Raw genomic sequence first — 24,298 nt, 5'->3', positions numbered from 1 at the left:
CAACAATCATTCATAAGCAGACCTACGGTCAAATATGGACATAATAAAGATACCAACCTAGGACTCACCCCTTATGAAAGATGGGGATATTCCTTAATTTTTTGTAATTTCTGGATCAATCTGTTTCATCAATTAGTATTAATAATTTATGTTATCCATATACATATTTTGATTCCTTTTTATCTCTCCCCATTTTGTAATAATCTACTTGTTATTACTAAGGTTATATTATGGATTATCTCTATGGGTAAACTTATTTCTCCTATTAATATCAGAGAACAATTTGTCTTTCTTTTTTGAACAGTCTGGCCACCAATATAATTTTTAAAGTGCTAATAGACATTGTTGATCACAAATTCTCTTTTTTTCTTTTTTTTTTTTTTCTTCAGTTCCCGACACACTGATGATTGATATGAGGACTTACAATTATTAATTTAACCAATAAATATCCCACTTAATGATTGAGTATTAGGGTACCCAAAGTTTGGAGGATGGAATTAGGTTCATAGGGAAATTTCCCGTACTATATACCTTTCTCTCACTCAATTTTTATTTCTTACTTTTTTCACGTGTGATTTTTAGATTATTTTGTCACCACAATCGTATTTTATCATCAGTCACTTTTTTCATCTCTAACGGCTATATAATTAGCCCTTCCGTCAATCACTTACCACTATTTCAGTTTATACCCACCTTCACTATTATTATTATTTCTATATAAAAATAAAATCCATATCATACACTAGCTTTTTTTTCTGTCTAGCAGTGTATGGCACCAGCAGTGCACTATTCACTTATTCACTTGCATCACTTATCATTTTTATGACACACGACATAACATTCATCATGAGGATTTTTAAGCGGCACATCACAATGTTCATGCATTTAACATTATAACAGCAGTAACGGGGCTGGCTGTGAACATCAACAAGGACTGTGATCAATTTTTTATTTATTTATTATTTTTCAATGAATCATTTTTGACCTTTACGTGTATCCGAATGGGACAATTGCTCCTGCCTGAGCATATTAATATGGACTACGATTAATTGTCCACTTAATAACTAGCTCCTTATGTTTCCTTAAAAGCAGGAATAAGATTACCAAGGGACCAATGTAATTAATCATGCGGTTCACGGTGATGAGTCCGTATACGTCATGCGGCTCATATAAGCTTACATAACGGCTCCGTGAATCATGTGATAACAAATTTGTATGTGATAGGCTGAGTGTCCTGTTAAAATCACTATGGATCAGGCAATCGGGTTTGCCTCGTTAAAGCATTTTGCGAAACGTGCACGTCGGCGTTTCCGAGCGGGGCCGCTAAGCCCGCTCACTGGTCACTGTGCTCAATATGCTTATAGAATAGGAGAATAGGAAACTAAATATCACTAGTGTTAGGGTAATGTTATGTAGGAATTGAGAATTCTAAGGTCCGGTGTGTCAGAACCCGCACACAAGATAACAGCTGTCACATATAGGGAGCACATAGAATACCACTATGTAATGCAGGCAACCTATATCAGCTGCGGACAGCCATAAACGACAAGCCATGTTAATAGAAACCTTGTCACAATAGGAGAGAACTAATTTACATAACAACAGATCAGAATGTTTTTGTAAGACTGTAATCTGTAATGGAATGTCTCTATTGAATTTTTTGGTAATTGCCTCGCAGTAATATTTAAACTGAGAGACACAGTGGAAGTACATCCGCCCATTTAATCAAGCAGTAAGGGGTTATTTAACCCCACGCGGCAGCTGATCATAATAGCGACAGCCGGCAACCCAATAGAGCATTCCCGTTACGCTGCACATGTATATACATTAAATACTGTCTCACAGCAATATTTAAACTGTGGGACATTGTGATAACATATGTGTATACCAGCTGTTATATGATAGCAATAAGACTATAGGGTGCACATACGGTGTGAATACACTCATCCACCTTTATAATGTGTGTGCAATCCCAGTATTGCTTTAAGTGAAAGGAACCCTCCTGGCACGGAACAGACATACTCGTTCTAAAGGGAGGCATCCACATTACATGCATTAGCAGTATTAGGGGAGAAACATTAATATCTTCCTAACCAATTAAGTACTGCTGACATTAAGCATCTATGAATTTTTTGAGTAATACACGCCAAGCTCATTACTGTGTGTGATCATAAATTAATAAAGCCTGGTGATATGGAAGATTAACTAACAGTGTTTATATTTGAGCCACGGGCCAATGAAATTCCTTCAGGAGGAACCTATGACATAGTATTATTTACAAATAATTACATTCTAAGGAAAGAACCACTCACACTATACCATCGGGTGATTTATCTAGGGACTGTTGTCCTAGCCCCCTTGATTTCAATATTTAAATTTGAGGTCTGTTCTATACCAGGGCTATTCCTTTCCACACCACACGTGCAAGTTACGTTGTCTTGATCTGTATTTATACATAACATGTACCATGAACAATATTGAATTAAAAATAATAATTAAATATACATAACAAATAGTGATACGAATTTAGAATAAGAAATTGAGTGAAGCAATATTCAGAGCACAGTGAATCAGTTTTTATTGTTTCAAGCACTTTATTTAATCACTCACAGTGCACAATTCACTTTATATATACTTTCTCACTAATATGTTTCTCAAATTGCTAGGTAATTTTTTATGAAAGTAATACCAATAAAAGTTATGTTTTAAATATTGAAAAAATCTTTCTTTCTCTCAGTGCGCCAACGAAGTGACAATCCTTTTCTGTTCCTTGTTGCTTTTCACTGTTATTGTCTATGGCAGCACCCCCTATGGCATGAAAGCATAATTTTACATGTATTAATACAATTTGGGGATTCTAATATTGATTAAACCTATAAATTCTGTCTAGTGCAGAAGACGTCCCTTACCCCCATCTCCCTGCATGTACTTTACGATGTGAGCGCCATTTATATAGTCATGAAATAATTGTTCAAACCATCATAAAAACGTTTTTAAACACCAATTAATAATTACTTAATATTAACATATCTAATAAATAAAATTGCATTTTTAATAAACTTTAAACCATTTTCCCACTGATAGCTTAATAGAATATAGTATTTCCTCCATAAGAGAATTATCAATATTCTATGTTTACTTATCTAGTACATAATGATTGCCCTGATTATACTAGTATTGTGATTCTTCTCCTTAGCCAGATAGCATGCTGTTGAGCTGTCTTGCTTGTCACAACAATCTCTCCTTTTTACAGCGGGTTTGCAGCGGTTTCTAAACCCACATCTTAGTAAATCTGGAGTTTCTATGTTTGTAATGGTAAAAACACGCATTGTCTTACAGTGTTCCTTGATGCTCATAAGAAGCTCTGCTACCCCACCAGCTTGGCTAATATAGTAGCTGCGACAGTCGCCATAATTAGGACCTGTCCCACAGTGACAAAGCCAACAGCAGCCAACTTAAATGTATATTTTGATAAAGTGTCCTTCTGGACATCCAGTTGATAATTGGTCACACAGAGGAAATTGTGTACTAGTGATATCTAATCCCAAGTATTCCCTTAGGACCCTGGTAACAGGCAGGATAAGGCAGTGACATGATCATAGGTGCTGCTTACATAAAAGATATGGGGCCAAATGTAATAGAGTGAGAGTTTCAAAAAGTGAGAGATTTGGGAAGGTTTTGCAGGTTTTTTTTTTTAAAGTGGCAATTATTTACACAGCAAGATCAACCTGGTTTTGCAGTGGAAATGATTGCCACTTTAAAAAAAAAACCTGAAAAAACTTATCAAATCTCTCACTTTCTGAAACTCTCACTCTATTACATTTGGCCCATGATCTTTAGGGAAATCCATATAATTTCTGTCATAGTGCCCTTAGTGTGAGAAATTGTGACACTGATTGGCCTATAATCTTATATGTTGATGTTTCGACAATTTCTGGTTGATTCAAAATTAGAAAGTTGTAAAGAAAACAAAAAGTTAAAATTATATTATTAGAACATAACATATGCTTTCTTATTTTATGAAAAGCTATGTGGGATATAGGGGGTAATTCATAGATGATTGTATCTGCAAATTTGGTAGCAGTTGGGCAAAACCATGTGCACTGCAAGTGTGGGGGCTATAACATTTGCAGAGAGAATTAGATTTGGGTGGGTTATTTTGTTTCTGTGCAGCTTAAATACTGGCTGCTTTATTTTTACACTGCAATTTAGATTTCAGTTTGAACACACCACACCCAAATCTAACTCTCTCTGCACATGTTATATCTGCCTCCCCTGCAGTGCACATGGTTTTGCCCAACTGCTAACAAATTTGCTGCTGTGATCAACTCTGAATTACCCCCTTCGTTTTATTTGTCACTTTTCTCTTTTCAATTGGGGGGACACTTCTATATTTATATTAAGTTATATAGTTATTTTATTAAATTTTTTCTTTACTCTGCATCATTCCTAAGTGTGTCTATTTGGCTCAGACACTGCAGTGTGTTGCTATTAACCATCTCCTTACCTGGCTGGCAGCAGTGTGCTCCCTGACTTGGTGGAGGTAAAGTCAACGGGTCACTGCACAGATGAGCAGCTAGATTGCAGAAGAAAGGGGGATCGGAGACGCTCAGGGGATGCAGGGTAGAAACAGCAGAATGCAGGCTCTGGTGGCGGTGGATGAGTTCCAGACCTGGCAGCATGCTGGCTGATTAAATCAATGTTAATGGCGCACTCTCAGGAAGTGTCCGGTACAGATGTCAGTGGCCGCCAGCATGTACAAATGGACCAGTCCACCCTGCCAATCCCTCCAGGATTAACGGCCATGGCCTGCTCTTTCACCCTAATGAAAGGGTTGAGGAGTAGATGCTAGTGCCTACCCTTAACCAAAAGGGTAATGTGCTGAGTAAGGCGTCAAGCCGAGCAACGATGCAGATCAGCCAGGAAGGAGTAACCCTGTGGCAGTTGCTACAGTACAGCAGCTGAAAAGAAGGATCTGCAGATTACAACTACAAAGCTCCTCTATTCTCTCTCATCTCTGTGAATCTGGGTGCTGAAGAATCTAGATAAGCATTTGACTGAGTCATTTTATTTCCATGTCAGATATTTATTTTTATTTTTTTCTTTATATATGTTGTGTGATCCATTAGCATAATACTGTTAGATGTACTGCTTGCAAAGGAGATTGTGTCCAGTTGTAGAGGTCTTGGCAGGTCCAGTGGGGGAACCAGCCTGGGGTAGGGCATTTGCCCTATCCCTAGCTTCTGTTATTATGGAAGAATTGTCTAACTTTGTATCCACTCAGAATAAAACTAATTTGCAGCAGTGTGTATCCCAAAAGGAACAAGGGGTGTTATTCCGACCCGTTTGCACGCTGCTTTTTTCCGCAGCCGTGCGAACGGATCTGAATGCGCAGGCGCGAGGGAGGCAGTGCGTAGGCGCATCGTTGCATGGAGACAGCCGTCGCCGGGCAGCGACAAGAACAACGAAGGAAGCTGTCGCAGCGGCGATCGCAAGAAGATTGACAGCAGGGAGGCGGATCAGGGTGGCAAATTACCGTTTTCTGGGAGTGGTTAGTAAAACACAGGCCTGTCCAGGCATTTTTTTAGGGCGGGTGTCTGACGTCAATTCCGGGACCTGACGGGCTGAAGAGATTGCAGTGGCTGAGTAAGTTCTGAGCTACTCAGAAACTGCACAAAACTTTTTAGCCCAGCTCCCCTGCACATGCCTTCGCACACTTGATAGGCTAAAAAACACTCCCCCATAGGCAGTGACTGACTATCTGATCGCACGGGCTGCAAAAAGTTGCACCGTGCGATCAACTCCAAGGTCCTATATATACTGTTAGACAATCCATCTCCGAGTAGATCTGGGACATTTGCGCAAGTGGAGGTTCCTTCTTGGGCTAAGTGTATGGAAAGGACTGCTTTAGGTTTAGAAAGCAAGTCATTTTCACTGAAAAAAATGTTAACCTTGGCAGGACACTGTGTAGGGAAAATGTAATCTTTCTGCTGCGGGGTACACTGGGCTCCATAGGGAATGACATTAAGGTGTAGAGTAGGATCTTGATCCGAGGCACCAACAGGCTCATCAAAGCTTTGACTGTTCCCAGAATGCGTAGCGTTGCCTCCTTTATAACCCCACCTCCATGCACAGGAGCTCAGTTTTGTAGTTGGTGCTATGCAGTAAACAGGCATACAACAGGGGGGTTGCCGGTGGGAGGCGGGCTGCATGCGCTGGCGTGGACACTGTGGCAGTACAGGGACCCCACTAGACCACCAGGGCACAGGTCGGTTTCCTCTCAAACCGTTTTTATAAGCCTACAGTACCCGGTGGAGAAGTCCAGCAGGGGGATAAGGCTTTGACCTGTATCCCCTCCCCCAGCCCCAGGGTGCCATTTAGAGTAAATGTTCCCGCCCTGGAGTTGCATATCTCTCTCCCTCACTCCCTGTCAGTGTTTGGGCGCCATTAGGACAAGCTGAGCTGATCCTGGGACTGTTTGGGCAAATCCTCCTCTGTAAAGCCACCTGCATGTCAGCGCTGTGCATTTTATAGGACACTTAAGTACTCTACATGTCTGCTGACAGTGTTAGTTAAGAAAGAGTGCAGTTAGTCAGGGTTATATAGTACAAGTACCCTGTGACATACATCCAGTCTTTACTGTGCAGTGTTATATCTATTGAGTGTATAGCTACAGTATACTTAGTAATACTTTGTATTGCTAGTCCAGTGCAGTTTTATTGCATGTTATAATTTCTGCATTGTGTAATTTGACTGTGTGTGTGTGCATATAGCTGCTGTGTGACCTCCATTTCGTGTATCTCACTCAGATTGCTATCCCTATATTCTATAACCTGAGGGGGCTAAGTGCGTCAGGTTTATCATTTAATATAGGTGTTTCACAAGATATACTCAGTGTGTATTTTTCTTTGTGATTTTTAGTCACCTTATACCTCTTGAATTCCCTGTTTGTGCTGTTACACTGCACAGGGGGTTCTTGTCAGGTATTGTGCTGCTGATATTGTACTGGGTTGCCCTGCATTGAGCTTTCGGTTATGTCAACTACAAGGGGCAACGGAGCTGGGGCTGATCCCACATTGTGTGGTGGTGACGCTGCAGACGCATTTGAGGAAAATATAGCAGCTGGGGGTTCAGTTTCTGGGGGCTCCTTACCACCCAGTGGGATCGTAGCAATGGGGGTTCAAAATGACCTGCCTTGGGCTACTTTCTCCATGCTTTTGAATACGCTGGTAACTAGATTAACGCCACCTATGGGACCTCCTGTGCCGGTACAACCGCTTATGATCCCCGCGGTTAATCCGCCTTGGGCAGATCAACTGTCTGCTCAGTTACAGCAATTGAACCAATCACTGACTACTCGGAAGTCTAACCCTCGCCCGCCTAAGACCGAGGGGTCAACTAAGCGGGCTATTACTTCCTCACAATTCACCAACGGCCCAGACACCTTGACTGATGAGGATGGCGTTTATGCACAGATTCTGATCCTGACGCTTTTGATGGGGAATCTGTTTCACAGGTGGATGTTCCTGACTTGTTGGAGGCTATCAGGATCATTCTTCAGATTACTGATGACCCGGAGCCTGATGCTGCCCCTAAGAAACCGGACAGATTTAAACGTCAGGAAGTGGTTAAAGAAATTTTACCTCATTCTGATCATTTAGTTGACATACGTCAGGAGTCCTGGGAAAATCCAGAAAAGAAATTCACACCTCACAAGAAGATGCTGGTTCGCTATCCCCTTGCTGCTGAGCTAAGTAAAAATTGGGAAAAATCCCCGCCATTGGATTCGCAGGTGGCGCAGCTAGTGGTATCCTCAGCTCTGCCAGTAACTACTGTCACGTCTTTGAATGAACCGACGGATAAGTGTGTGGAGGGTTGTTTAAAGGTGATTTACACCTTAGCAGGTGCTGTGCACCGGCCCACCACTGCAGCGACATGGGCTGCAGAGGCTATTGAAGCGTGGGCTCAGGAGCTGAAAGCTGAGATGTCTTCCAATGCTTCTAATCATGCTAGACAATGCTTATCGTATATTGTCACAGCTTCTCATTACATTAAAGAAGCTGCTTCTGATGCCGGTATCCTGGCGGCCAAGGCTTCCATACTGGCTCGCCGGATTCTATGGTTGCGGTCCTGGTCCGTGGATCTTTTAAGGGACACATCCTTTTTGGAGAAGACCTCAACAAGATTGTGGCTTACTTAGCTTCTGCTAAAACAGCTTGTCTACCTAGTGCTGCTCCTTCTGTACCGAAGGCTAAGAGTACTTCCTTTTGCTCCTTTCATCCTTCAGGGAAAGCAAAGGTTCAGGCGTACCTGAAACAGGCTCGCACTTCCAAACCCGATAAGCCCAAACCCAAATGGGCCTGGGCTGCCCGTCAGCCTGCTTCCAAGACTGATAAGCCTGCCACATGATGGGGCTGGCCTCCCTCTGGGGGATCCCAGGGTGGGTGGACGACTTCTAGGGTATACCCAGGAATGGTTGAAGACCACTTCCGACGCCTGGGTATGGGAAGTCGTCACACGAGGTTACGTCGTATCCTTCAAAAATCATCCCCCTCATCGATTTTGCTTGAAAGACGTCCCTTCAGATCAGGTGAAGGCAGAAACTCTTCTTTTGGTGGTACAGTCTCTCCTGGACACAGGAGTGGTAGTACAGGTGCCTCTGGCTCAGAGAGGCAAGGGGTACTATTCACCGCTGTTCCTAGTACCGAAACCGAATGGGTCATCCCGACCCATTCTCAACCTCAATTCCTTGAACAAATTTGTGAAGGTCTCCAAGTTTTCGTATGGAAACTCTTCGCTCTATTGTTCTGGCATTGGAACCTGCGGATTATATGGTCTCCCTGGACATACAGGTTGCTTACCTGCATATTCCCATTGCAATGTCTCATTAGCAATACCTGAGGTTTACGGTTGGCAACCTCCATTACCAATTTCGGGCGTTACCTTTTGGTTTGACCACGGCTCCGCTTGTCTTCACCAGGGTCATGGCGGTAATGACGGCTGTGCTCTGCCGTCAAGGGTTCAGGATCCTATCGTATCTGGACGACTTGTTGATCCTGGCAAATTCCCCAGAAATTCTCCTACGCCATCTGGATCTGACTACCCAGTTTCTGCAAGCCCACGGGTGGCTCATCAACTGGAAGAAATCTTCCCTGGTCCCTGCTCAGAGCATGGTGCACCTGGGGGCGTTGTTGGACACTCACAACCAGCGGTTGTTTCTGTCTCAGGAGAAAGTCCTGAAGCTTCAGGGCAGGATTCGAGGCTTCCTATCTCGTCCGCAAGTGTCGATACATTCGGCAATGCAAGTGCTAGGTCTCATGGTGTCTGCTTTCGACATGGTGGAGTACGCTCAATTCCATTCCCGCCCTCTGCAGAAGCTGATTCTTGCCAAGTGGGACGGCCTGCCTCACCGGATCAGGTCTCAAATGATCTCCTGGTCTCCGGAGTTCCGTCTGTCACTGAGCTGGTGGCTTCAGGACCAACGATTGAGCAGGGGTCGTCCCTTCTGGATCTCCAGTTGGGTTCTTCTGACGACGGATGCCAGTCTGAGAGGTTGGGGCGCGGTGTTGGAGCAACACTCCCTTCAGCGTCGGTGGACCAAGGAGGAGTCTCTCCTCCCGATAAACATTCTGGAATTGCGGGCGGTGTTCAACTCATTGAACTTGGCCCAGCATTTAATACAGAACAGACCTGTTCAAGTACAGTCGGACAACGCCACCACGGCAGCACTCGAAGCCGCATGGCAATGAGTAAAATAATAAATCCTGGGTGCGCAGAGACTGCACAAACTGAGTTTTGTGCAGCTCTGCAAAAGAAGTGATTGCACAGTTGCACAGTGCTTTTCTCCTCCCCCTGTAGGCAGTGACTATCTGACCGTAGGGCAGCAAAAAACGTAGCCCAGAGATCTGGTCTTAATTAGGTCCTTAGAGTAGTTCTAAACACATTTAAAAGGCATAAAATCATCTTGGAAAACCGTTAAGAATCCAGTCAGATAGTGCTTCAGGAGTTGCATACATAAATCACCATGGTGGGATGAGAAGTTCCTTGGCCAAATTCTGTCCTGGGCAGGATCCCAATAATATCAGCAAATTTAATTCCGGGTATAGAGAATTGGAATGCAGACATTTTAAGTCGCCAGACTACTCTTGCAGGGGAATGGTTTCTGCACCTGGAAGTTTTCAACAGTGTGGTTATGAAAACCAGCCAGAGATAGATTTGATATATTCCGGTTCAACAACAAGACAGGTTTTGCTGCAGAATCAGGGATCAATTAGCAGACTTCGCTCTATTAAAACTTCAATTGGCATTCGTATTTCTGCCGATACCAAGGATTCTGCGTGTCCTAAGGAAAATAGGAGAAGATTCCAGTGAAAATTCTGGACATATTAAACATGGCAGTGGGTTTGGGGGTCAGACTCGTACAACATCATGATCTGCTGTCTCAGGGGCTGATTATTTGTCAAGACATTCAGAAGCTAAATTTAATGGCATTGTTCTTGAAGCCAACATTATAAAGAAAAAAAAGTTTTTGGGGACTTTGTAGTACAGACTCATTAGTTAAAGCCAGGCTGGTCACACATGGCTCAGGCTAGGCTCTTTGAAGGTACAGTTATTAGCTCTGTCTGTCTATTTTCAGAAAAGATTGCCTATCATTCCAAAAGTTAAGACTTTCTTGCAAGGTGTATTACACATACAGCTGCCATATAGGCATCCTATAGAGCCATGGAACTTAAACCTTGTACTAAAAGCTATCCAGTCACCTACTTTTAAACCTTTACAGGATAGTGGATAGTTTTAGCATTTCTAGCTATAGTATAAGCTAAGAGTGTCAGAGTTCGGAGCTTTATGCTTGCAAATCTCCATTTTTAGGCATCCATGAGTATAGGGCAGTGTTTCATTCACATCCATCTTTTCAGCCTAAGGTGGTGGTAGATTTCCACTTAACTCAGGATATAGGTATTCCCTCCTTTACGAAGTTAGACAAGACAATTGGCAAAGAGAAATTGTCATTGTTGGGGGTTGGAGTTTTGAAAATTTACTTGGAAATGACTGCCAGTATAAGGAACACAGTTTACTTATTCTTTATGATGCTAGGAAAAGAGGTTGACCAGCATCAAAGCACATTATAGCCAGATGGATTAAGGCCACAAATAAGCAGGCATATAGTGGGGCTGGGAAATCTATTATTACTATATTATTAAGATTCAGCGTTTTTAACTCGTTAAGTGGGGACTTAATGGGTGGCGCAGAATGGTGTGTCCGCTGAGCAGTAATGTAGAGCAGCTACGTGGTCCTCTGTTCATACATTCACCAAAGTCTTGGTGTTCATGATTTTGCGTCCAGAGACTCTAGCTTTGGTTGTCAATTATTAAGTTCAGATAAGACTGAATGCATCCTCCCTTAGGGACAGGTTTTGTACGTGCCCAAGGTAAGAAGTGTCCCCACAGAGAGACTAAGAATTTTTTTGTACCAGTTAAATCAAACATATTCTTAAATTGTAAGAAATCTATAGTTTAATTTCATTATATTGCATTAATTGAATTCTAAACATTTTATCTAATATCAGTTATATTCATTACAAGTTGGTTGCCTGGGGTACACGGGTAAAAAAAAAAGGTATACAAGCACTGTTCATTGCACAGCCTGCCACATAGTTGTGTATGGAAATAAATAATTGTTAGAAGAAAAATCTAATAAAGGCAACTCCTGTTTTTATTGTCTGAAAAATATGTTGGGGGGGGGGGGGGGGGGACTTACGAATGAGCGGTTTTGGCAACACGCATGCCCTTTACCACTTTTAGAAGAGATTTGTAACCTTCAGCTTTAAATTGTAAAGGAAGAGGAAAAAAATGTAGACTTGTGTGGGCGCACTCTTTAGTAACAAACTAATAGTTGCGCGGTGTCAAAAGATCTAAAACTTAACTTTTAGTAGGTTACCACATTAAATCTTGTTCTGTATCCATAATTAAAGAATAAAAGTAATAAAAATAAGATATGTTCTGGTCCCTCTATATTGTTATATAGTATAGAGGTGAAATGTAGACACGTTCAGTACTACATCCACAACATGCAGGCCAGTACAAGGGTTTGTATTAATGAAACCTGAGTCGGTTGGTTGGTACCAGGAGAACCCATATAACTTAATCAAGTTATTGTTCGGAGATGCTGGTCACTCACAAATTGTTATCTGCATTCTTTACTTTCTGAAATAATATTATAAAAGATGGCAAACAGTCGCCCATTCGCATGAAGGAAGAAAGAAATTTTTGATTCTGCTATTAGTGTTTTATACCAGACAAGGCCGCTTATTACGTCCTAGTACACCTGGTATTCCAAGGGGGTCCCCCTACCTGCTACTTACACAGGCCAGCACCATTTTGCTTCCAAGATCAGATGAGATTGGGCATAAGAGGTGAGATATGATAGTAGGACAGAGTGTAAGTTTGTCTGATTCACTATTTAGAGTGCACCTAGCAGAATATTTTTTGGCAAATTATTGGTCACAGAGAAGAATAAAAATAGAGCGCGTGGATCTGCTGTTCACGGTAGGCAGTGAAACATATATTTATACCCTCACAGGCATAACCATGTCACTGGATCCTGAATGAGAGTTCACTGAATAAGTTTAGGCTAGAAAAGATGTAATAAAAACCGTTCTAATGCATTAGTATTGTCAGGTGACAATTTGGCGAGTAAGGTCCCTATATAAAAAAATTACACTGCGTATATGCCTTGAGGACAAAAAGTCAAATTATTCAGATAGAATATACCTTAATTAGGAAGGCAAGTTACATGTGGAAAAAGAAGGGGGAGTTCCTTTTCACAGTGTAATCTATATGAGGGTTCAGGTTCACACCAGGAAGTGAACAAGCCCGGTAGCCGGGTGAAGCGCGTTTTTCCCGGGGACAGCAGGGGACTCAGTATACCGGACAACTTCAACCAAGACCACGGTCATCTGCAAGCAGACCCAGGATATGGGTAACTAGGGGTAATATTCCCCCACCTCCCACCTTTGATTATTCAAGCTTTCTCATTACAAACTGTTATAGCACATGTTGTACATTCAGTTATATGTACCTATAGTAGGCATAATTAAATACTAAACCTAGTACTTACCAATTCAGATAAACCTTATGTTTTGCTTGCAACTATGTACGCAGTCAGAACCCACTAGGAGTAATATGAATATGTGTCCTAGTTCCCTGATGGGACTGTTTGAACTGTAACAGTGATTTGATATCGCAATTGGTTCGCTAACAAGGATCATCAAATCTGATAACAGTGTTTCTTTTAAGGTTTGGGTGGAACCAAGGTCATTTGAATGCAGACGTGCCACACTGAATCCTCATATAGATTATACTGTGAAAAGGAACTCCCCCTTCTTTTCCCACATGTAATTTGCCTTCCTAATTAAGGTATAATCTATCTGAATAATTTGACTTTTTATCCTCAAGGCATATACTCAGTGTAATTTTTTTTTATATAGGGACCTTACTCACCAAATTGTAACCTGACAATACTAATGCATTAGAACGGTTATTATTGCCTTCTCGTTACATCTTTTCTAGCCTAAACTTATTCAGTGGACTCTCATTCAGGATCCAGTGACATGGTTATTCCTGTGAGGGTATAAACATATGTTTCACTGCCTAACGTGAACAGCAGATCCACGCTCTCTATTTCTCATACGTCCTAGAGGATGCTGGGGATGCTTCAAGAACCATGGGATATAGACGGGATCTGCAGGAGACCTGGGCACTTTAAGACTTTAAAAGGGGTGTGAACTGGCTCCTCCCTCTATGCCCCTCCTCCAGACTCCAGTTTAGAAACTGTGCTCAGTGAGACTGGTTGCACACTGAGGAGCTCTCCAGAGTTTCTCAGAAAAAGACTTATGTTAGGTTTATTATTTGCAGGGAGAACTGCTGGCAACAGTCTCCCTGCATCGTGGGACTTAGGGGAGAGAAGCAGACCTACTTCTGTGAGTTTCAAGACTCTGCTTCTTAGGCTACAGGACACCATTAGCTCCTGATCGTCTGAACGCTAGGTACGCCTAGATGCTCGTTCCCGGAGCCCGCCGTCACCCCCCCTGCAGAGCCAGAAGTCAGAAGACGGGTGAGTAGAAGAAGATCAGAAGACTTCAGTGATGGCTTTGAGGTACCGCACAGCGCCTGCGCTGCGCGCCATGCTCCCACACACAGCGGCACTACAGGGTGCAGGGGTGGGGGCCCTGGGCAGCATGTAAACCCTCAATATGACTGGCAAAAGTGGTTTTCAAGTGCCTAGGCACTGAATCTGGTCCCCCGCCAGTATAAAAATTAGAAAAAATAGCGGGGCTGAAGTGCGCCATTGAGGGAGCGTGGTTTAGCCCTCACAGCTCTCACCGGCGCCATTTTCTCTCCGCAGAGATGCTGGCCTTCCTCTCCACTGCTGTACAAGTAACAGGGTGCAAAACGGGGGGGGGGGGGGGGCAGTATATTTGGTGCTATTTAATATAATATAAAAGCGCTACCAGGTCTGGGGCGTTATATAAAAGTGTTCAGAACCGGGATAAGCGCTGGGTTGTGAGCTGGCAAACTCCCTCTGTGTTTCTCTGACAGGCTTTACTGTGGGTCTGTCCCCTATATGCCCAGTGTGTTTGTGGGTGTCGGTGCACGTGTGTCGGCATGTCTGAGGCAGAGTGCTCTTCCCAGGAGGAGACTGGATTAGGGAAAGAAACGGCTGTGGGAGTGACCCTGTCGGCACCGCCGACTCCTGATTGGGTAAATGTTTTGAGTGCTTTGAATGCGAATGTGGCTCGGTTGAATAAAAGATTGGATAAATCTGAGTCTCCGAACCAGGCATGGAAAAAATCCGTAGAAGGTGTGTTGTCCCAGGTTCAGATACCCTTGGGATCACAAAAGCGTTCATTTACCCAGATAGCAGATACAGATACCGACACGGACTCTGACTCCAGTGTCGACTATAGTGATGCCATACTAAATCCAAAACTGGCCAAGAGTATTCAGTACATGATTGTGGCAATAAAAGACGTGTTACATATCACGGAGGACCCTGATGTTCCTGATACAAGGGTCTGCATGTATACAGGAAAGAAACCTGAGGTAACGTTTCCTCCCCCTCATGAACTGAACACTCTTTTTGAAAAGGTTTGGGAAACTCCTGACAAGAACGTTCAGATTCCCAAGAGAATTCCGGTGGCATATCCATTCCCCTCGGGGGATAGGGAAAAGTGGGAGTCACCCCCCCACTGTGGACAAAGCTTTATCACGACTGTCCAAAAAGGTCCCCCGAAACGGCAGCCCTAAAAGAACCTGCTGATCGTAAGCAGGAAAATACATTAAAATCCATTTATGTCACTACGGGTACACTGCTCAGACCTGCCGTGGCATAGGCATGGGTGAGTAGCGCTGTTGAAAAATGGGCAGATAACTTGTCATCTGATATAGATACCCTGGATAGGGATAGCGTCCTTTTGACACTGGGTCATATCAGGGACGCTGCAGCCTACCTAAAGGAAGCTGCGAGGGATATTGGCCTCTTGGGATCAAGGGCCAATGCCATGGCAGTCTCAGCCAGGAGAGCATTGTGGATTCATCAATGGAATGCTGATGCTGACTCTAAGAAGGCTATGGAGTCTCTGCCGTATAAAGGTGGTGTCTTGTTTGGTGACGGCCTCACTGACCTGGTATCTACGGCTACCGCGAGTAAGTCGTCATTTTTACCTTATGTTCCTGCGCAACAAAAGAAAACGCACCACTATCGGATGCAGTCCTTTCGTCCCAGTAAGTACAAAAAAAGGCAGAGGGACTTCCTTCCTTACTTTTAGGGGAAGAGGAAAGGGAAAAGGTCACCGGCTGTGGCAAGTTCCCAAGAGCAGAAGTCCTCCCCGGCTTCTGCCAAGTCCACCGCATGACGCTGGGGCTCCTCTGGAGGAGTTGGCACCGGTGGGGGCACTTCTCAAACTCTTCAGTCAGTTCTGGGCTCGTTCGGCCCTAGACCCATGGGTTTTGGAAATAGTGTCCCAGGGTTACCAACTAGAGTTCCAAGACGTTCCCACTCGCCGATTTTTCAAATCCGCCTTGCCAGCTTTTCTTCAGGACAGGAAGGTGGTATGCGATGCAATACAAAAATTGTGTCTAAATCAGGTCATTGTCAGGGTTCCCCTGTCTCAACAGGGAGAAGGCTTTTATTCCAGCCTGTTCGTGGTCCCGAAGCCGGACGGCTCAGTCAGGTTTATCCTGAACCTCAAATCCCTCAATTTTTACCTAAGGAAATTCAAATTCAAGATGGAATCTCTCCGGGCAGTGATCTCCAGTCTGGAGGAGGGGGATTTTATGGTGTCGATAGATATAAAGGATGCCTACTTGCATGTTCCCATTTATCCTCCACATCAGGCTTATCTGAAGTTTGCAATGCAGGATTGCCATTATCAGTATACCGTTTGGTCTGTCCACGACTCCGAGAATTTTCAGCAAAGTAATGGCGGAAATGATGGTTCTCCTGCGCAAGCAGGGTGTCACAATTATCCCGTACTTGGACGATCTCCTGATGTAGGCGAGATCCAAGGAGCAATTACTGCAGAACATGACGCTCTCCCTGACAATTCTGCAACAACATGGTTGGTTCATAAACTTGCCAAAGTCACAGTTGGTTCCGACAACACGGCTGTCATTCCTGGGTATGATTCTGGACACAGAATTGCAGAGAGTCTTTCTTCCAGTGGAAAAGGCTCTGGAAATTCAGAACATGGTCAAACATTCTGAAACCGGCAAGTGTGTCGATTCATCAATGCACTCGGTTGCTGGAGAAGATGGTGGCGGCCTACGAGGCCATTCAGTTTGGCAGAATCCATGTAAGAGTGTTTCAGTGGGACCTGTTAGACAAGTGGTCCGGGTCTCACCTGCACATGCACCGGAAAATAATCCTGTCCTCCAGGACCAGAATCTCCCTTCTGTGGTGGCTGCACAGCTCTCATCTCCTAGAGGGTCGCAGGTTCGGGATTCAGGATTGGATCCTGGTGACCACAGATGCAAGTCTCCGAGGCTGGGGAGCAGTCACACAGGGAGAAAATTTCCAGGGAAAATGGTCAAGCCAGGAAGCTTGTCTGCACATAAATATTCTGAAATTACGGGCCATTTACAACAGCCATCTGCAAGCGGAACATCTTCACGGTCTGCCCGTTTTGATTCAGTCAGACAACATAACAGCAGTGGCACACATAAACCGCCAGGACGGAACAAAGAGCAGAGCGGCAATGGCAGAGGCCACAAAAGTTCTACGCTGGGCGGAAAGACATGCAAGCGCTCTGTCAGCGGTCTTCATTCCAGGCGTGGACAGCTGGGAAGCAGACTTCCTCAGCAGACACTATCTCCATCCGGGAGAGTGTGGTCTTCATCAAGATGTCTTTGCAGAAGTGACAAGTCGTTGGGGAATTCCTCAAGTAGACATGATGGCGTCTCGCCTCAACAAGAAGCTTCAGAGATATTGTTCCAGGTCGAGGGACCCTCAAGCAATAGCGGTGGACGCCCTAGTGACACCGTGGGTGTTTCAGTCGGTCTATGTGTTCCTTCCAGTCATTCCAAAAGTGTAAAGATCATAAGAAGAACAAGGGTTTATGCGATACTCCTTGTTCCAGACTGGCCAAGGAGGGCCTGGTATCCGGATCTTCAGGAATTACTCAGAAGAGATCCCTGGCCTCTTCCTCTACGAGAGGACCTGTTACAGCAAGGGCCGTGCGTGTATTAAGACTTACCACGGCTGCGTTTGACGGCATGGCAGTTGAACGCCAAATCCTAGCCCAGTGGGTATTCCCAGTGAAGTTATTCCCACACTACTTCAGGCTAGAAAAGAAGTGACGGCGAAACATTACCACCGTATCTGGAGAAAATATGTGTCTTCGTGTGAATCCAAGAAGGCTCCTACGGAGGAATTCCAGCTAGGGCGTTTTCTCCATTTTCTGCAAGCAGGTGTTGATGCGGGCCTAAAGTTGGGCTCCATTAAAGTACAAATTTCGGCCTTATCAATTTTCTTTCAAAAAGAATTGGCCTCCCTTCCAGAAGTTCAGACTTTCGTGAAAGGCGTGCTGCACATCCAACCTCCCTTTGTGCCCCCAGTGGCACCATGGGATCTTAATGTGGTGTTGCAGTTCCTGCAATCTCATTGGTTTGAACCTTTACGTAAGGCTGAGTTGAAATTCCTTACTTGGAAAGTGGTCATGCTGTTGGCCTTGGCATCCGCAAGGCGGGTGTCTGAGTTGGCGGCTTTGTCTCACAAAAGCCCCTATTTGATCTTCCATGCAGATAGAGCGGAGTTGAGAACTCGTCAGCAATTTCTGTCAAAAGTGGTTTCGTCGTTTCACGTAAACCAGCCTATTGTGGTGCCAGTGGCTACTGAAGCCTTGGCGGAATCTAAGTCACTCGAAGTGGTCAGAGCTTTGAAAATTTATGTCGCCAGAACGGCTCAGATTAGGAAAACAGAGGCGCTGTTTGTCCTGTGGGCTACCAACAAGATTGGGGCTCCTGCTTCCAAGCATACTATTGCTCGCTGGATCTGTAAGACGATTCAGCAGGCTCATTCTACGGCGGGATTGCCGTTACCGAAATCGGTGAAGGCTCATTCTACCAGAAAGGTGGGCGCATCCCAGGCGGCTGCCCGAGGGGTCTCGGCATTACAGCTTTGCCGAGCAGCTACTTGGTCGGGATCAAACACCTTTGCGAAGTTTTACAGGTTTGATACCCTGGCTGATGAGGACCTCTTGTTTGATCAATCGGTGCTGCAGAGTCATCCGCACTCTCCCGCCCGTTCTAGAGCTTTGGTATAAACCCCATGGTTCTTGAAGCATCCCCAACATCCTCTAGGACGTATGAGAAAATAGGATTTTAATACCTACCGGTAAATCCTTTTCTCTTAGTCTGTAGAGGATGCTGGGCGCCCGTCCCAGTGCGTACTGTATCTGCAGTTATTGGTTATGGTTACACACATGTTGTGTTGCGTTAAGTCAGCCTGTTGCTGATGTTATTCATGCCGTTGAATACCAAGTTGTACGGCGTGTTTGAGGTGTGAGCTGGTATGTATCGCACCTTGGTTTAAAATTAAATAAATCCTTTTCCTCTAAATGTCCGTCTACCTGGGCACAGTTCCTATAACTGGAGTCTGGAGGAGCTGCATAGAGGGAGGAGCCAGTTCACACCCCTTTTAAAGTCTTAAAGTGCCCATGTCTCCTGCGGATCCCGTCTATACCCAATGGTTCTTGAAGCATCCCCAGCATCCTCTACGGACTAAGAGAAAAGGATTTACCGGTAGGTATTAAAATCCTATTTTTTATTCTTCTCTGTGACCAATAATTTGGCAAAAAATATTCTGCTAGATGCACTCTAATTAGTGAATCAGACAAACTTGCACTCTGTCCTACTATCATACCTCACCGCTTATGCCCAATCTCGTCTGATCTTGGAAGCGAAATGGTGCTGGCCTGTGTTAGTAGCAGGTAGGGGGACCCCCTGGGAATACCAGGTGTAGTAAGATGTCATAAGTGGTCTTGTCTGGTATAAAACACTAACAGCAGAATCACTAATTTCTCTTACGTACTAGGGGATACTGGGGATCCATTTAGTACCATGGGGTATAGACGGGTCCACTAGGAGCCATGGGCACTTTAAGAATTTGATAGTGTGTGCTGGTTCCTCCCTCTTTGCCCCTCCTAACAGTCTCAGTTTAAAAAATTTGCCAGGAGGAGCCGGTCACGCTTATGGAAGATCCTGAAGAGTTTTCTGCATTTATTTTTCTGTTTGTTATTTTCAGGCAGGACTAGTTGTCACCAGCCTGCCTGCTTCAATGGGCTTAGCGGGGAGGGAAAAATGGCCCAACCTCCTTTAGGGTTAATAGTCCCGTTCCACACTGACAGGACACTAGCTCCTGAAGGAACTATTCGCAAGCCCCAACACGGCGAGCGTACATTCCCACAGCACGCCGCCACCCCTAACAGAGCCAGAAGAATGAAGAGTGGTGAGTACTAAGCCAGCATCCCGGTTAGCGGGTCGCCGGCCATTATGGCGGCATGAGGGTACGGAGACGCACGGCTTCTAAATGGGGCGGACTGCGTCTCCAGACTCAGTACACAGTGCAGATGCACCACTTCTGAGGGGGCGAACTATGGGGGTAATTCCAAGTTGATCGCAGCAGGAATTTTGTTAGCAGTTGGGCAAAACCATGTGCACTGCAGGGGGGGCAGATATAACATGTGCAGAGAGAGTTAGATTTGGGTGGGTTATTTTGTTTCTGTACAGGGTAAATACTGGCTGCTTTATTTTTACACTGCAAATTAGATTGCAGATTGAACTCACCACACCCAAATCTATCTCTCTCTGCACATGTTATATCTGCCTCCCCTGCAGTGCACATGGGGGGTCATTCCGAGTTGTTCGCTCGTTATTTTTTTCTCGCAACGGAGCGATTAGTCGCTAATGCGCATGCGCAATGTCCGCAGTGCGACTGCGCCAAGTAAATTTGCTATGCAGTTAGGTATTTTACTCACGGCATTACAAGGTTTTTTCTTCGTTCTGGTGATCGTAATGTGATTGACAGGAAGTGGGTGTTTCTGGGCGGAAACTGGCCGTTTTATGGGAGTGTGTGAAAAAACGCTACCGTTTCTGGGAAAAACGCGGGAGTGGCTGGAGAAACGGAGGAGTGTCTGGGCGAACGCTGGGTGTGTTTGTGACGTCAAACCAGGAACGACCAGCACTGAACTGATCGCACTGGCAGAGTAAGTCTCGAGCTACTCAGAAACTGCACAGAGAAGTCTTTTCGCAATATTGCGAATCTTTCGTTCGCAATTTTGATAAGCTAAGATTCACTCCCAGTAGGCGGCGGCTTAGCGTGTGCAAAGCTGCTAAAAGCAGCTTGCGAGCGAACAACTCGGAATGACCCCCATGGTTTTGCCCAACTGCTAACAAAATTCCTGCTGCGATCAACTTGGAATTACCCCCTAAGTCTCAGTACACTGTACACAGTACCCACACTGGCAAACAAAGACTTAACACGGATCTGACCCCATTTTAAGCACAAAATTACCTCAGCCAGTATAAAAAAGCGGGAAGCCCGCGTGCCATTGAGGGGGCGGGGCTTCACTATGAGTGGATCCAGCGGCTCACCAGCACCATTTTCCCTCTGCAGTGGACACAGACGCTGACTGACAGGGATGCGCAGCTCCTCTGGAGTGACTCCAGATTACCTCAGCGGTACCAGGGGGTCATAGCAGGGGGGGAGTGATTATTATTGTACTGAGTCCCCAATCTGGGTACTGAGTCTGCGACACGGCTAAGCTTGGCATTAGCGATAAGGGCGCGGTGTGCTGGCTCCATAATATCTCTGTGTCTCCCTGGAAGGGCTCTTTGTGGGTTAATTGTGCTCTTAACCTTTTCCTGTGTGTGTGTGCTGTCACATTTACAATGGGGGTCATTCCGAGTTGATCGCACGTAGCAACTTTTTGCTGCTCGTGCGATCAACCTGACGCTGCCTATGGGGGAGTGTATTTTAGCATAGCAAGGCTGCGATCGCTGTTGCAAACCTGCTATGCTAAAAAAGTTTCAAGTGAAACAAGACTAGCCCTGCAGCTACTTACCCAGTGCGACGGATCCAGCGATGAAGGTCCCGGCTGTGACGTCAGACATCCGCCCTCCAAAGGCCTGGATCCGCCTGCGTTGGACTCACCACGCCTGGAAAACGGTGAGTATCCGCCCCGGAACGCCTCCCGCCTGTCCGTCTTGCAATCGCCTCTGTGATCACTTTTCTCACTGGCGGCATCGCGACCAAGCCGCGCATTTCCGTCCCGTTCGCACCACAGTGAAGAACCGCTGCGTGCGAACGGGTCGGAATGAACCCCAAGATGTCAGACAAAGAGTGTGTTTCATGTATGGCAGTGTTCCTCTTCCCCAGGGGGCTCACTACTCAGTGTAGTGCACCTTCCCAGGCTAGTGGGGCTGAACCAGCGTGGCTGGATTCCATTAAAGGAATGATTTCTAATATTTCTACTAAATTGTCCCGCAATGAGAAAGAGCGCAACACTTAAGACAGTCTGTGGATGAGTTTATGAACAGAGACTCAGTCCCCAAACCAGCGTCTCAGACCTCTACCATTTGTCCGCAAAAAAAAAACGTACTCTGGCTCATATCCTGCAGTCTGACTCTGATGATGATGAAGGGTCAGACATGGAGGAGGGAGAGGTGGACTCAGAAGGGGGGATGCTGCTCTGTCACAGGGAATAGAGGTTCCTATAGAAGCTATCAGAGACGTTCTACAAATTCCTGATAAGGTGACAGAGGAGTGTGAGGAATTTTATTTTAATGTAAAAAAGAAATCCTCAATCACTTCCTGTGTCTAAGGAACTGAATACCCTGTTTGAAAAACCGTGGGTTAATCCTGAGAAGAAATTTCAAATCCCTAAGAGGTTACTCTCATCCTTTCCTTTTCCTCCTCTGGATAGGAAAAAATGGGAAAATCCACCGATAGTGGACGCATTAGTATCCAGGCTGTCACGGAAAATAGTGTTGCTTGTCCCTGGTGCAGCCTCCTTGAAAGACACGGCTGATCGTAAAATTGAGACCACACTCAAATCTTTGTAAACAGCTGCTGGGGTGGCCCAGAGACCCACTATAGCATGTGCGTGGATCACAAAAGCCATTGCTAAATGGTCAGGTAACCTAATTGAGGGGTTAGATTCCTTATCTAGGGGGGGAGATTGTTCTACTCCTGCAACATATACAGGACTCTGCAAACTTTATGGTGGAAGCCATAAAAGAAATAAGCTTGCTTAATGCACGCACCGCAGCTATGGCAGTGTCAGCATGCAGGGGTCTACGGCTATGCCAGTGGACTGCTGATGCAGACTCCAGGAAAGGCATGGAAGGCCTACCATTAACAGGAGAGGCCTTATTTGGAGATGAACTGGATAAATGGATCCTCCAAAGCTACTGCGGGTAAGTTCACATATCTTCCTTCTGCAGCTCCCCCAGCCAGGAAGGCCTACTCAGCTTCAATTTGCAGTCCTTTCGGTCTGCTAAGTTTAAGGGCAAAACCAGAGGTTCTTCTACAGCCACCAGAAGCACTAGAGGTAAACCACGCAAACCAGCAACTGCCGGTTCTCAGGAACAGAGTTCAACCTCTGCTTCCTCAAAGCCTTCAGCATGACGGTGGACCGAGATGCCTGGAAGACTGGCAGGTGGGAGCCTGACTAAAATTCTTCAGTTACATCTGGACAAGTTCGTGCCAGGATCCCTGGGTCATAGATCTTATATCCCAGGGCCACAGACTGGAGTGCCAGGAGCTCCCACCTCACAGATTCTTCAAATCAGGCTTACCAGTTTCACAAGAGGCAAGTATAACTTTACAGTACGCCATTCAAAAACTGGTACAGACTCAGGTCATTGTTCCAGTTCCACCTCATCTGCAAAAAGGGGTACTATTCCAACTTGTTTATAGTACCGTAACCGGACGGTTAGGTAAGACAATTCTGAACCTCAAGTCGCTGAACCCGTACTTACGAGTGTTCATATTCAGAATGGAGTCTCTGAAAGCGGTGATCTCAGGTCTGGAGGAGGAAGAGTTCCTAGTGTCTCTGGATATCAAGGATATGTACCTTCACATTCCGATCTGGCCGCCTCATCAGGCTTATCTACGGTTTGCACTGTAGGACTGTCACTACCAGTTCCAGGCCCTGCCATTTGGTCTCTCCATGGCACCAAGGGTGTTTACCAAGGTGATGGCAGAGATTATGTTTCTCCTCCGCAAACAGGGAGTGAACATAATCCGTACCTGGACGATCTTCTGATAAAGGCGCCGTCCAAGGAGAGGTTGTTGGACAGCATTGCCCTCTCAACCCGACTTCTCTGGGAGCACGTGTGGATTCTGAACCTTCCGAAGTCTCACCTAGAGCCAACACGGAGGCTTCCATTCCTGGGTATGATACTGGACACAGAGATGCAGAAAGTGTTCCTTCCGTTGGAAAAGGCATTGGAAATCCAGTCGATGGTTCAGGATGTCCTGAAGCCAACCTGGATATCGGTACATCTATGGATTCGCCTTCTGGGGAAAATGGTGGCCTCTTACGAGGCACTTCAGTACGGAAGGTTTCATGCAAGACCCTTCCAGCTCGATCTGTTGGACAAATGGTCCGGATCGCATATTCACATGCACCAGAGGATCCGTCTGTCGCCAAGAGCCACGATTTCTCTTCTATGGTGGCTTCAGACTTCTCACCTACTCAAGGGTTGACTGTTCGGGATTCAGAATTGGATTCTGCTAA

The 24,298-nt window shown here is 45.2% G+C and overlaps 1 protein-coding gene and 1 pseudogene across 1 annotated transcript in view; both read left to right on the top strand.

The window, feature by feature from the left end:
- SEH1L (SEH1 like nucleoporin) overlaps positions 1-24,298 on the top strand; it is a 215,494-nt gene that overhangs the window by 176,510 nt on the left and 14,686 nt on the right. The window lies entirely within an intron of this gene.
- LOC134930577 (5S ribosomal RNA) lies at positions 19,406-19,524 on the top strand (annotated as a pseudogene).

The sequence above is a fragment of the Pseudophryne corroboree genome, chromosome 5 (genome assembly GCF_028390025.1).
Source record: "Pseudophryne corroboree isolate aPseCor3 chromosome 5, aPseCor3.hap2, whole genome shotgun sequence".
Classification (NCBI taxonomy): domain Eukaryota; kingdom Metazoa; phylum Chordata; class Amphibia; order Anura; family Myobatrachidae; genus Pseudophryne; species Pseudophryne corroboree.
This window is presented reverse-complemented; position numbering and strand designations above follow the sequence as displayed.